This window comes from Lissotriton vulgaris, chromosome 2_2 (genome assembly GCF_964263255.1).
Source record: "Lissotriton vulgaris chromosome 2_2, aLisVul1.2, whole genome shotgun sequence".
NCBI classification, from domain to species: Eukaryota; Metazoa; Chordata; class Amphibia; order Caudata; family Salamandridae; genus Lissotriton; species Lissotriton vulgaris.
This window is the reverse complement of record NC_141688.1, coordinates 228,943,481-228,956,182: the sequence shown is the minus strand read 5'-3', so window position 1 is coordinate 228,956,182 and position 12,702 is coordinate 228,943,481.

Sequence of the window (12,702 nt, the reverse complement as noted above, 5' to 3'; positions counted from 1 at the left end):
GCACTGTTAAACATATAAAGTTGGCACAATTATGGCTGAGGGCGGGGGGCCACTCAGACCATATACTAAAAAAGTGGTATAAGTAACACTTATCGAGCAATGGTTAGGCCTAGGGCCTAGAGATTCGCTGGGAGCAGTCAGGACAAGCAATGAAGAAGTCGGGAGTAGCCCACAGGATACGGGTGCAGCACGGAAAGTGCGGCGCGCACCAATGTAAAGTCAATGGTGCGTAAAAGTTAGTTAAAGTGAATTAAATGATACTTCCGCTGAACCTAGGAACACAAAACTTCAGACACAGACCCTAGAGGTGTGTGCCAGTGTAAGGACACCGGCGTTGCAAAGTTACCTCACCCACAGGCCGTGGGTGCACAGGGTCGAAGTGGCGTCGGGTTCTGTCACGCAGGTTCTTGGTGCTTGGAGCTGTTGCAGCTGCAGGCGCTGTGAAGCAGAAGTGTCCGGTGCGATCCAAGGGTGGATCGAAGTAGAAAAGTACCTGAAAGCAGAGGGGACAGAGTCTGGGTCACTCAGCAGTGACCAGGGTGGAACCAGGACGGAACCAGGCAATGTCGGGCGCAATCAGGCGGTTGTCGATAGGCTTCTCTCCGCTGTCACGTGGGCTCTGGGGCATCTGCGACGTCCAGGAGCAGGTCACGATCTGTCCCACGTAGGCTCTCGCCGTCAGCACCGTCGGCTTGAAGATTGTAGCAAACAGCACTTGGCAAAAGCAACCCACGCGGAACCGGGAGATTGCTTATCACTCGAACCAGGAGGGTCAGAGTGGGTGCTCCTTTTCACGGGAGCTGGTGCAGATCTGGAGCAACCAGAAAAGCAAGTCGGATTTCAAGTTTCGTCGGCACAGGGGCCACAAGCCAGCTGGCAAGTGACCGGGCCAACGCGTCGAGCACACACCGGCAGAAGGGCCCCACGCAGCACTCGTCGAGTGTGGAGGGGTGAGCTTTGGTGCAAGTGGAGCTCGGGGCTGGGGCTTCTCAAACCCCGGTGTACAGCTTCGAGGGTCACTCGTGGGCTGCACGGTCAGCGTCTCGTGGCCTTTTCAAGATGGCGTGCCCCACGCTTCCGGTCGCCTCCACGGGTCTCAGCTCTGCAGGGACTGTGGATCGGGCAGGTAGAAGGCAGGCAAGCTTGATCTCGTCGATCTCTGTCGCTCGAGTTCCGGCGGGAACTGCAACAAAGCAAGGGTCGAGGGCTGGATGGTGCCTGTTTGCACAGGGTGGTCACTCCTTGACCACAAGGGAGATTCTTCAGTCTTCTCACGTCGTGTAGAAAGTCGAAGGGTCCAGATTTCGTTTCTTATGTTTCTTCAGGATGATCTGAAGTCCGTTGGGACTGCTCCCCCCTCTTATTCGAATCTAGGGGGTTGGACATCCTGCTAGGTCCCCTCCTATGGGTGGGACCCAGGAAGGGGGTGGTTACACCCCTCTCCTTTGATCCTGGCCGCGCTGGGACAGGGGCTGGGAGGCCCCAGAACCGGTTTGGCCGGATCCTGCAAGGGGCAGCCTTGTGCTCCCCAGGCAGTGTCTGGTTTCTTTGAAACCTCCCTACTCCAATCCACTATCTCCTGTCTGGGGTGGTTTGACACCGCCCTGTGACAGGAAACTCTTTGTCCAGGCCTCCTCTGCCGGGTTTCGGTCAGCAGCAGGAGGCCAGACCCGTGTCTGTGGCAGGGGCATCCATTTTGTGGATCTGAGGCTCATTTTAAATCAACCGCGTTTCAGTAAAGTAACATGTCTTCTCCCTCTAGAAGGGTGGAATGCTACCCCCGTCGCCAGAACTGGCGAGGGGGTAGTATTCCAATTCGTATGACACCTTACACGACATGTTTTGATAAAGCCAAACCAAAGTTGCTATATAACCGCGAGGATTATAAGGCGCTTAAGAGTATATGGTATGGCATTATCCCGGATCAGCTTAGGGAGTTGTTCCCGACAGCTGCAGACAGGCTCAGCTCATGCCAGAGCTCCATCTCACATAAAACCACGCACTCTGCCTCCAGGATTGATGAGGCCTTCCATAGGAGTGGCTCACAGGTTATATATGTGTCCAGATATAGGGTTAGATATAGGTATACTATATCTAAGCAAGGGGTGATTACACCCACTTGCCCCAGCTGAGTGATCAGCCAGTTGTGTCAATTTAAGAACCAGCCAGGGGTGGCAAAAGCTATGCTTCAGCCCCTGGTAGGCCTTGGTGGCACCTATGCCCTGAGCACCTATAGTGCATGGTACAGGGGCTGACAAGGAGTCCATTTCCAATTGTGGTATGTACCTATAGCACATGTATTATAAATTTAGAGAGAGAACAGCAGGCTGGGGGTCTGATTAGCAGGCCCACAGCCTCAGTAAGTCGAAAACCAGTGAAGCAAAAAGCAAAAATTGGGGTGACCATAGGATAGCAGACCCTACTCTCCTACATAACCCCCCCCCAAACGCAGGGACATTAAACTTAACCTTGACCAGATAAGTCTTCATGTTCTAAGTGGAAGTACCTGGAGAGACCATCTGCATTACCATGGTCAGTCCCTGGGCGGTGCTCCACTGTAAAGTCCATCCCCTGTAGGGAAATGGACCACCTGAGCAGTTTGGGATTTTCACCCTTCATCTGATTTAGCCACAAGAGGGGCTTATGGTCTGTCTGAATTAGGAAGTGAGTACCAAACAAGTATGGCCTCAACTTCTTCAGGGCCCAAACCACAGCAAAGGCCTCCCTCTCAATAGCTGACCAACGTTTCTCCCTGGGGGTCAGCCTTCTGCTAATAAAAGCAATGGGCTGGTCTTGACCATCTTGATTAAGTTGTGAAAGCACAGCTCCCACCCCCAACTCAGAAGCATCTGTCTGTACAATGAACTGTTTGGAGTAGTCAGGACTCTTCAGGATAGGTGCAGAGCACATGGCCTTCTTCAGGTCATCAAATGCCTTTTGACAGCTAACTGTCCACTGAACCTTTTTGGGCATCTTCTTGGATGTCAAGTCATTCAATGGTGTCACAATGGACCCATAGTTCTTTACAAATTTTCTGTAATACCCAGTCAGGCCCAAGAAGGCTCTGACTTGTGTCTGGGTAGTTGGAGGAGCCCAGTCCTGTATGGTCTGGATCTTGCTCTCCAGTGGTTGAACTTGACCCCCACCTACTAGGTGGCCCAAGTACACAACCTTGCTCTGCCCTATCTGGCACTTAGTAGCCTTGATAGTCAGGCCTGCCTTTTGCAGGGCCTCCAGAACCTTCTTCAGGTGGATCAGGTGATCCTCCCAGGTGGAGCTAAAGACAGCAATATCATCTAGATATGCTGCACAAAAGTCATCCAACCCAGCAAGGACTTGGTTCACCAACCTTTGGAAAGTGGCAGGTGCATTTTTCAAGCCAAAGGGCATTACCACAAATTGATAATGTCCACTAGGGGTCGAAAATGCTGTTTTGGCTTTTGACTCCTCAGCTAGTCTGATTTGCCAGTAGCCAGCTGTCAAATCAAATGTGCTCAGAAACTTGGCAGAAGCCAATTTATCAATGAGCTCATCTGCTCTTGGAATGGGATGAGCATCTGTCCTAGTGACAGCATTGAGACCTCTGTAGTCCACACAAAACCTCATTTCTCTCTTCCCATCTTTGGTATGAGGTTTTGGCACAAGGACCACTGGGCTAGCCCATGGGCTCTCTGATGGCTCAATCACTCCAAGCTCCAACATCTTTTGCACCTCAGCCTTTATACAATCCCTGACATGGTCAGGTTGCCTGTAGATCTTATTCTTCACAGGCAGATTGTCACCAGTGTCCACCTCATGGGTGCACCAGTTAGTCTGACTGGGTGTGAGTGAAAACAATTGTCTGTGGGCCTGCAACACCTGTCTGCAGTCCACCTGTTGCTGCTCAGTGAGGCTGCCTGCCAAGGCTACTCCATCAACTGAACCATCATCAGGGTTCTGGGAAAGCAGGTCTGGGAGAGGGTCACTCTCTTCCTCCTGTTCCCCATCTGTGGCCATGAGGAGACTCATGTCCTCCCTGTCAACAAATGCTTTCAATCTGTTCACATGGAGCACCCTGTGGGGGCTCCTAGGGGTACCAAAGTCAACCAAGTAGGTGACTTCTCCCTTCTTTTCAATGATAGGGTAGGGTCCAGTCCATTTGTCCTGGAGAGCTGCTGGCCCCACTGGGTCCAACACCCACACCTTCTGTCCTGGCTGGAACTCAACCATAACAGCCTTTTGGTCATGCCAGGCTTTCTGTAATTCCTGACTTGCCTCAAGGTTTTTGGATGCTCTCTCCATGTATTCAGCCATCCTGGAGCGGAGACCAAGTACATAGTCCACAATGTCTAGTTTAGGCTTTTTGAGAGGTAACTCCCATCCTTCCTTCACCAAACTCAATGGACCTCTTACAGGGTGGCCAAACAAAAGTTCAAAAGGGCTGTAGCCAACCCCCTTCTGTGGGACCTCTCTGTAAGCAAAGAGCAAGCAGGGTAAAAGGATGTCCCATTTCCGCCTAAGCTTCTCTGGTAAACCTTTTATCATTCCCTTTAGGGTCTTGTTGAACCTTTCCACAAGCCCATTGCACTGTGGATGGTAGGGTGTGGTAAACTTATAGTTTACTCCACACTCTTTCCACATTGCTTTTAAGTATCCAGACATAAAGTTAGTACCTCTGTCTGAAAGAACCTCCTTTGGAAAGCCCACTCTTGAGAAAACTGCAATGAGGGCTTTTGCCACCACAGGAGCTGTGGTGGTCCTCAGGGGAATTGCCTCTGGGTACCTGGTGGCATGATCCACTACCACCAGTATAAATCTGTGCCCAGATGCTGTTTGAGGATCCATGGGACCCACAATGTCTATTCCAACTCTTTCAAAGGGTACCCCCACCACAGGTAGTGGTATCAGGGGGGCCTTTGTTGTGCCACCTGACTTACCACTGGCTTGGCAAGTGACACAGGAGCGACAAAACTCCTTGACATTTTCTGACATGTGAGGCCAGTGAAAGTGTGGAACAAGCCTGTCCCAAGTCTTATTCTGGCCTAAGTGTCCTGCAAGGGGAATATCATGGGCCAAGGTAAGAAGGAAGCCCCTAAACTTCAAAGGTATGACCAACCTCCTGGTTGTGCCAGGCTTGGGGTCTCTAGCCTCTGAATAAAGGAGCCCTTCATCCCAATACACCTTATGGGTACCTTGAGCATTCCCTGCAGCCTCAGCAGCAGCTTGCTGTCTGAGGGGTTCAAGTGAAGGGCAATCTAATTGGGCCTGCCCCAGGTCTGCCCTTGAGGGTCCCCCTGTCCCCAGAAACTCAACCTGTTCAGGTTCAAGCTCATCTGAGACAGTCTCCTCTTGGACTGCAGAATCAGTTTCCTGTGAAACTTGATCCTCAACCTGGGGCAAGTGGGAAGGCACAGCCTTAACCCTCTTGCTCCTCCTCTTGGGTTGTGGTTGGTCTATTGTTTCAAGATCCACCACTGGTTCAGGAAGGCACTTCTTAGCCTGAGACCTTGTCACTGCAAGGACATGAGCTGAAATCCCTAGCATTTCTGCATGAGTCCTGTACTCCACTTCTGACCAAACTGAGCTTTCAAGATCATTGCCTAACAGACAGTCTACTGGGAGGTCTGCACTCACAACAACTTTCTTTAGGCCATCTACCCCTCCCCAGGAGAAGTTCACAACAGCCACACTATGGGAAGTAGTGGAGTTGCTTGCATTGGTCACTAGGTAACTTTCACCTAGTACAATCTGTCCAGGGTCCACAAAGCCAGGTGTCACCATTGTGACACTGGCACAAGTGTCCCTGTAGGCCTGAGCCAGTTTCTCATTAATTAAGGGAGTCTGCCTATATTTGCCCAGGTTACTGGGGCTTACTGCAGTGGGCAAAGATATGTCCACATCATATAGGAGAACTGCCTGTGTGGGGATTCTGACTAGGCCAGATTCCACCTCAGTACCCAGGGTCAACCCTACTAAACCCTTTGGCTGTGTACCACCACTGTTAACTGTACTAGGGGGTGCAGGTGCTTTAGGAGCTGCAGTGGTGGGGACTGGATTTTTCTTAGTGCATTCACTGCCCCAGTGTGAAACTGATTTGCAGGTATTACACCAAGGTTTCTTTGGGCCATCATTCTTCTTTTTCTTGTTTCCATTTTGGGAACCCCCCTCCTTATTGCTAGTTTGGGGGCCTGAAGACTTCTGGTCCTTTTCTTTATCTTTCTGATTCCCACCCTTCTGGTCTGTTTTCTTCTGGTCACCTTGGTTCTGGTTTTTCTGCTTAATCCTTGTTCTGACCCATTTGTCTGCCTTCTTTCCCAATTCTTGGGGAGAGGTCAGATCAGAGTCAACAAGGTATTGATGCAACAGCTGGTTCTGACAGTTATTAAGGATCTGTTCTCTCATCATAAGATTGTACAATCCTGTATAGTCTGAAACTTTACTTCCCTGCAGCCAACCCTCCAGAGCCTTAGTGGCACAATCTACAAAATCAGTCCAGTCCTGAGTCTGTGCTTTTTGGGTGTCTCTGAACAACAACCTGTATTGCTCAGTGGTTAGGCCAAACCCTTCAATAAGAGCACTCTTCAGAACAGAGTAGTTTTTGGCATCCTCAGGTCTAACAGTGAGGAGCCTGTCCCTCCCTTTCTCAGAAAAGGAGTACCATAAAATTGCTGCCCACTGATCCTCAGGGACCTGCTGTACCAGGCAGGCCCTCTCAAGAGCAGTCATCCATTTGTGGATATCATCCCCTTCCTTGTAGGGGGGCACAATTTTTGTCAGGTTTCTATTGTCATAGGCCCTGTCTTTTTCTTTAGGAACTTTGCTGCCACCAGTGGCATCTAAGCCACTTATTTTTTTCTCCCTTGCCAAGGTAAGTTTAGCTTGTTCCAAGGTAAGCTTAGCTTGAGCCAGGGCTACCTCTTCCCTCTCTATCTGGAGTTGGACAGCCCTCATTCTGGCCCTATGCTCTTTTCTCTGGGAGGAAGTCATTCCTCTTTGAGATTCTCTTGAGGCACTAGAAAGGTGAGAGTCCCTTGATAGAGATCTCTCCCTTCTATTGCCTGGGAGAATTAGGTTATGAGATCTGGGGTGGTGCTGGCCTCCTCCATTCCCATGTAGGTCCAAGTTGGCCTGGTTAAGGCTGGCAACCTGTACCTGGTTTCCCTGCTGATCCTGATCTTCAGGCTCTTCTACATCAGAGCCTTCCTCTTCCTCTTCCTCCTCCTCTTCTTCTTCTGGAAGATTCTCATTCTCAGGGGAGTGTATCCCTTCACCTGATTCTAAGGGAGCCTGACTCACCTTATCTAGGTCATCCCTTTCTAGGAGAGCTATTAGGGAAGGAATGGTAGGGCCTCTGCCCTTTTTTAGCCCCCTGGCTGTGCACAAGGCACTCAGGTCTTTGTGGCTAAGGTTGTCATATCTGGATGTTGTCCCTATAGGATCAACTTCTACAGGAGCAGAGCCTGAGGCTCTATCTGCATCAGACATGACTGCTAGTGAGGTGTAAGTGGTGCACTTACCTACACTAAGTGGTTTCCTACTGTACCTTGCTAGTGAGTTGTAGTCAGGGTGTGCTACTCCCTTTAATCTACAACTACTAAGTTCAGTAGAACTTAATATGCTAAGCTTTTGATTTATATGTACCTAGAGGTACTTGATGTGATCTTTCAATTTGATAAAGATTGCAATGGTAAAACAAACAGCAAGCTCAAATCCGCACCGCTGCACACCAATGTGAGAAGTTGGCCTGATATGTAGTGTTTCCAATTCTGGAACCACTGGGTATCAGTCCAAACAAACCCCAAAGATGTCAGGTTGTAAGTCAACCTTGTAGACAAGCTATCCTAGTGGTAGCATGGACTAAGCAGCCTTAAAGGCTTAACTTAAGAGGTCGTGTTAAGCGAGCTTGTTTTACCACATACAATCCTGTAATCAAATGAAAGGACACCACACAAGTATATATTGTAAAAATATATGTATTTATTTCTAAATTACTCCCCAGTACTCTTTATGAGGAAAGGGGCACAAGCGTTAAATCAAAAGCACTGTTAAACATATAAAGTTGGCACAATTATGGCTGAGGGCGGGGGGCCACTCAGACCATATACTAAAAAAATGGTATAAGTAACACTTATCGAGCAATGGTTAGGCCTAGGGCCTAGAGATTCGCTGGGAGCAGTCAGGACAAGCAATGAAGAAGTCGGGAGTAGCCCACAGGAGACGGGTGCAGCACGGAAAGTGCGGCGCGCACCAATGTAAAGTCAATGGTGCGTAAAAGTTAGTTAAAGTGAATTAATTGATACTTCCGCTGAACCTAGGAACACAAAACTTCAGACACAGACCCTAGAGGTGTGTGCCAGTGTAAGGACACCGGCGTTGCAAAGTTACCTCACCCACAGGCCGTGGGTGCACAGGGTCGAAGTGGCGTCGGGTTCTGTCACGCAGGTTCTTGGTGCTTGGAGCTGTTGCAGCTGCAGGCGCTGTGAAGCAGAAGTGTCCGGTGCGATCCAAGGGTGGATCAAAGTAGAAAAGTACCTGAAAGCAGAGGGGACAGAGTCTGGGTCACTCAGCAGTGACCAGGGTGGAACCAGGACGGAACCAGGCAATGTCGGGCGCAATCAGGCGGTTGTCGATAGGCTTCTCTCCGCTGTCACGTGGGCTCTGGGGCATCTGCGACGTCCAGGAGCAGGTCACAATCTGTCCCACGTAGGCTCTCGCCGTCAGCACCGTCGGCTTCAAGATTGCAGCAAACAGCACTTGGCAAAAGCAATCCACGCAGAACCGGGAGATTGCTTATCACTCAAACCAGGAGGGTCAGAGTGGGTGCTCCTTTTCACAGGAGCTGGTGCAGATCTGGAGCAACCAGAAAAGCAAGTCGGATTTCAAGTTTCGTCGGCACAGGGGCCACAAGCCAGCTGGCAAGTGACCGGGCCAATGCGTCGAGCACACACAGGCAGAAGGGCCCCACGCAGCACTCGTCGAGTGTGGAGGGGTGAGCTTTGGTGCAAGTGGAGCTCGGGGCTGGGGCTTCTCAAACCCCGGTGTACAGCTTCGAGGGTCACTCGTGGGCTGCACGGTCAGCGTCTCGTGGCCTTTTCAAGATGGCGTGCCCCACGCTTCCGGTCGCCTCCACGGGTCTCAGCTCTGCAGGGACTGTGGATCGGGCAGGTAGAAGGCAGGCAAGCTTGATCTCGTCGATCTCTGTCGCTCGAGTTCCGGCGGGAACTGCAACAAAGCAAGGGTCGAGGGCTGGATGGTGCCTGTTTGCACAGGGTGGTCACTCCTTGACCACAAGGGAGATTCTTCAGTCTTCTCACGTCGTGTAGAAAGTCGAAGGGTCCAGATTTCGTTTCTTATGTTTCTTCAGGATGATCTGAAGTCCGTTGGGACTGCTCCCCCTCTTATTCGAATCTAGGGGGTTGGACATCCTGCTAGGTCCCCTCCTATGGGTGGGACCCAGGAAGGGGGTGGTTACACCCCTCTCCTTTGATCCTGGCCGCGCTGGGACAGGGGCTGGGAGGCCCCAGAACCGGTTTGGCCGGATCCTGCAAGGGGCAGCCTTGTGCTCCCCAGGCAGTGTCTGGTTTCTTTGAAACCTCCCTACTCCAATCCACTATCTCCTGTCTGGGGTGGTTTGACACCGCCCTGTGACAGGAAACTCTTTGTCCAGGCCTCCTCTGCCGGGTTTCGGTCAGCAGCAGGAGGCCAGACCCGTGTCTGTGGCAGGGGCATCCATTTTGTGGATCTGAGGCTCATTTTAAATCAACCGCGTTTCAGTAAAGTAACATGTCTTCTCCCTCTAGAAGGGTGGAATGCTACCCCCGTCGCCAGAACTGGCGAGGGGGTAGTATTCCAATTCGTATGACACCTTACACGACATGTTTTGATAAAGCCAAACCAAAGTTGCTATATAACCGCGAGGATTATAAGGCGCTTAAGAGTATATGGTATGGCATTATCCCGGATCAGCTTAGGGAGTTGTTCCCGACAGCTGTAGACAGGCTCAGCTCATGCCAGAGCTCCATCTCACATAAAACCACGCACTCTGCCTCCAGGATTGATGAGGCCTTCCATAGGAGTGGCTCACAGGTTATATATGTGTCCAGATATAGGTTTAGATATAGGTATACTATATCTAAGCAAGGGGTGATTACACCCACTTGCCCCAGCTGAGTGATCAGCCAGTTGTGTCAATTTAAGAACCAGCCAGGGGTGGCAAAAGCTATGCTTCAGCCCCTGGTAGGCCTTGGTGGCACCTATGCCCTGAGCACCTATAGTGCATGGTACAGGGGCTGACAAGGAGTCCATTTCCAATTGGGGTATGTACCTATAGCACATGTATTATAAATTTAGAGAGAGAACAGCAGGCTGGGGGTCTGATTAGCAGGCCCACAGCCTCAGTAAGTCGAAAACCAGTGAAGCAAAAAGCAAAAATTGGGGTGACCATAGGATAGCAGACTCTACTCTCCTACACACACCCTGACTACAACTCACTAGCAAGGTACAGTAGGAAACACTTAGTGTAGGTAAGTGCACCACTTACACCTCACTAGCAGTCATGTCTGATACAGGTAGACCCTCAGGCTCTGCTCCTGTAGAAGTTGATCCTATAGGGACAACATCCAGATATGACAACCTTAGCCACAAAGACCTGAGTGCCTTGTGCACAGCCAGGGGGCTAAAAAAGGGCAGAGGCCCTACCATTCCTTCCCTAATAGCTCTCCTAGAAAAGGATGACCTAGATAAGGTGAGTCAGGCTCCCTTAGAATCAGGTGAAGGGATAAACTCCCCTGAGAATGAGAATCTTCCAGAAGAAGAGGAGGAGGAAGAGGAAGAGGAAGGCTCTGATGTAGAAGAGCCTGAAGATCAGGATCAGAGGGGAAACCAGGTACAGGTTGCCAGGCTTAACCAGGCCAACTTGGACCTACATGGGAATGGAGAGGGCCAGCACCTCCCCAGATCTCATAACCACATTCTCCCAGGTAATAGGAGGGAGAGATCCCTATCAAGGGACTCTCACCTTTCTAGTGCCTCAAGAGAATCTCAAAGAGGGATGACTTCCTCCCAGAGAAAAGAGCATAGGGCCAGGATGAGGGCTGTCCAACTCCAAATAGAAAGGGAAGAGGTAGCCTTGGCTCAAGCTAAACTTGCTTTAGCAAGAGAAAGAAAATTGTGTGGCTTAGATGCCACTGGTGGCAGCAAAGTTCCTAAAGACAGGGCCTATGACAATAGAAACCTGACAAAAATTGTGCCCCCCTACAAGGAAGGGGATGATATCCACAAATGGATGACTGCTCTTGAGAGGGCCTGCATGGTACAGCAGGTCCCTGAGGATCAGTGGGCAGCAATTTTATGGTACTCCTTTTCTGAGAAAGGGAGGGACAGGCTCCTCACTGTTAGACCTGAGGATGCCAAAAACTACTCTGTTCTGAAGAGTGCTCTTATTGAAGGGTTTGGCCTAACCACTGAGCAATACAGGTTGTTGTTCAGAGACACCCAAAAAGCACAGACTCAGGACTGGACTGATTTTGTAGATTGTGCCACTAAGGCTCTGGAGGGTTGGCTGCAGGGAAGTAAAGTTTCAGACTATACAGGATTGTACAATCTTATGATGAGAGAACAGATCCTTAATAACTGTCAGAACCAGCTGTTGCATCAATACCTTGTTGACTCTGATTTGACCTCTCCCCAAGAATTGGGAAAGAAGGCAGACAAATGGGTCAGAACAAGGATTAAGCAGAAAAACCAGAACCAAGGTGACCAGAAGAAAACAGACCAGAAGGGTGGGAATCAGAAAGATAAAGAAAAGGACCAGAAGTCTTCAGGCCCCCAAACTAGCAATAAGGAGGGGGGTTCCCAAAATGGAAACAAGAAAAAGAAGAATGATGGCCCAAAGAAACCTTGGTGTAATACCTGCAAATCAGTTTCACACTGGGGCAGTGAATGCACTAAGAAAAATCCAGTCCCCACCACTGCAGCTCCTAAAGCACCTGCACCCCCTAGTACAGTTAACAGTGGTGGTACACAGCCAAAGGGTTTAGTAGGGTTGACCCTGGGTACTGAGGTGGAATCTGGCCTAGTCAGAATCCCCACACAGGCAGTTCTCCTATATGATGTGGACTTATCTTTGCCCACTGCAGTAAGCCCCAGTAACCTGGGCAAATATAGGCAGACTCCCTTAATTAATGAGAAGCTGGCTCAGGCCTACAGGGACACTTGTGCCAGTGTCACAATGGTGACACCTGGCTTTGTGGATCCTGGACAGATTGTACTAGGTGAAAGTTACCTAGTGACCAATGCAAGCAACTCCACTACTTCCCATAGTGTGGCTGTTGTGAACTTCTCCTGGGGAGGGGTAGATGGCCTAAAGAAAGTTGTTGTGAGTGCAGATGTGAGAAGTTGGCCTGATATGTAGTGTTTCCAATTCTGGAACCACTGGGTATCAGTCCAAACAAACCCCAAAGATGTCAGGTTGTTAGTCAACCTTGTTAGACAAGCTATCCTAGTGGTAGCATGGACTAAGCAGCCTTAAAGGCTTAACTTAAGAGGTCGTGTTAAGCGAGCTGTTTTACCACATACAATCCTGTAATCAAATGAAAGGACACCACACAAGTATATATTATAAAAATATATGTATTTATTTCTAAATTACTCCCCAGTACTCTTTATGAGGAAAGGGGCACAAGCGTTAAATCAAAAGCACAGTAAAACATATAAAGTTGCACA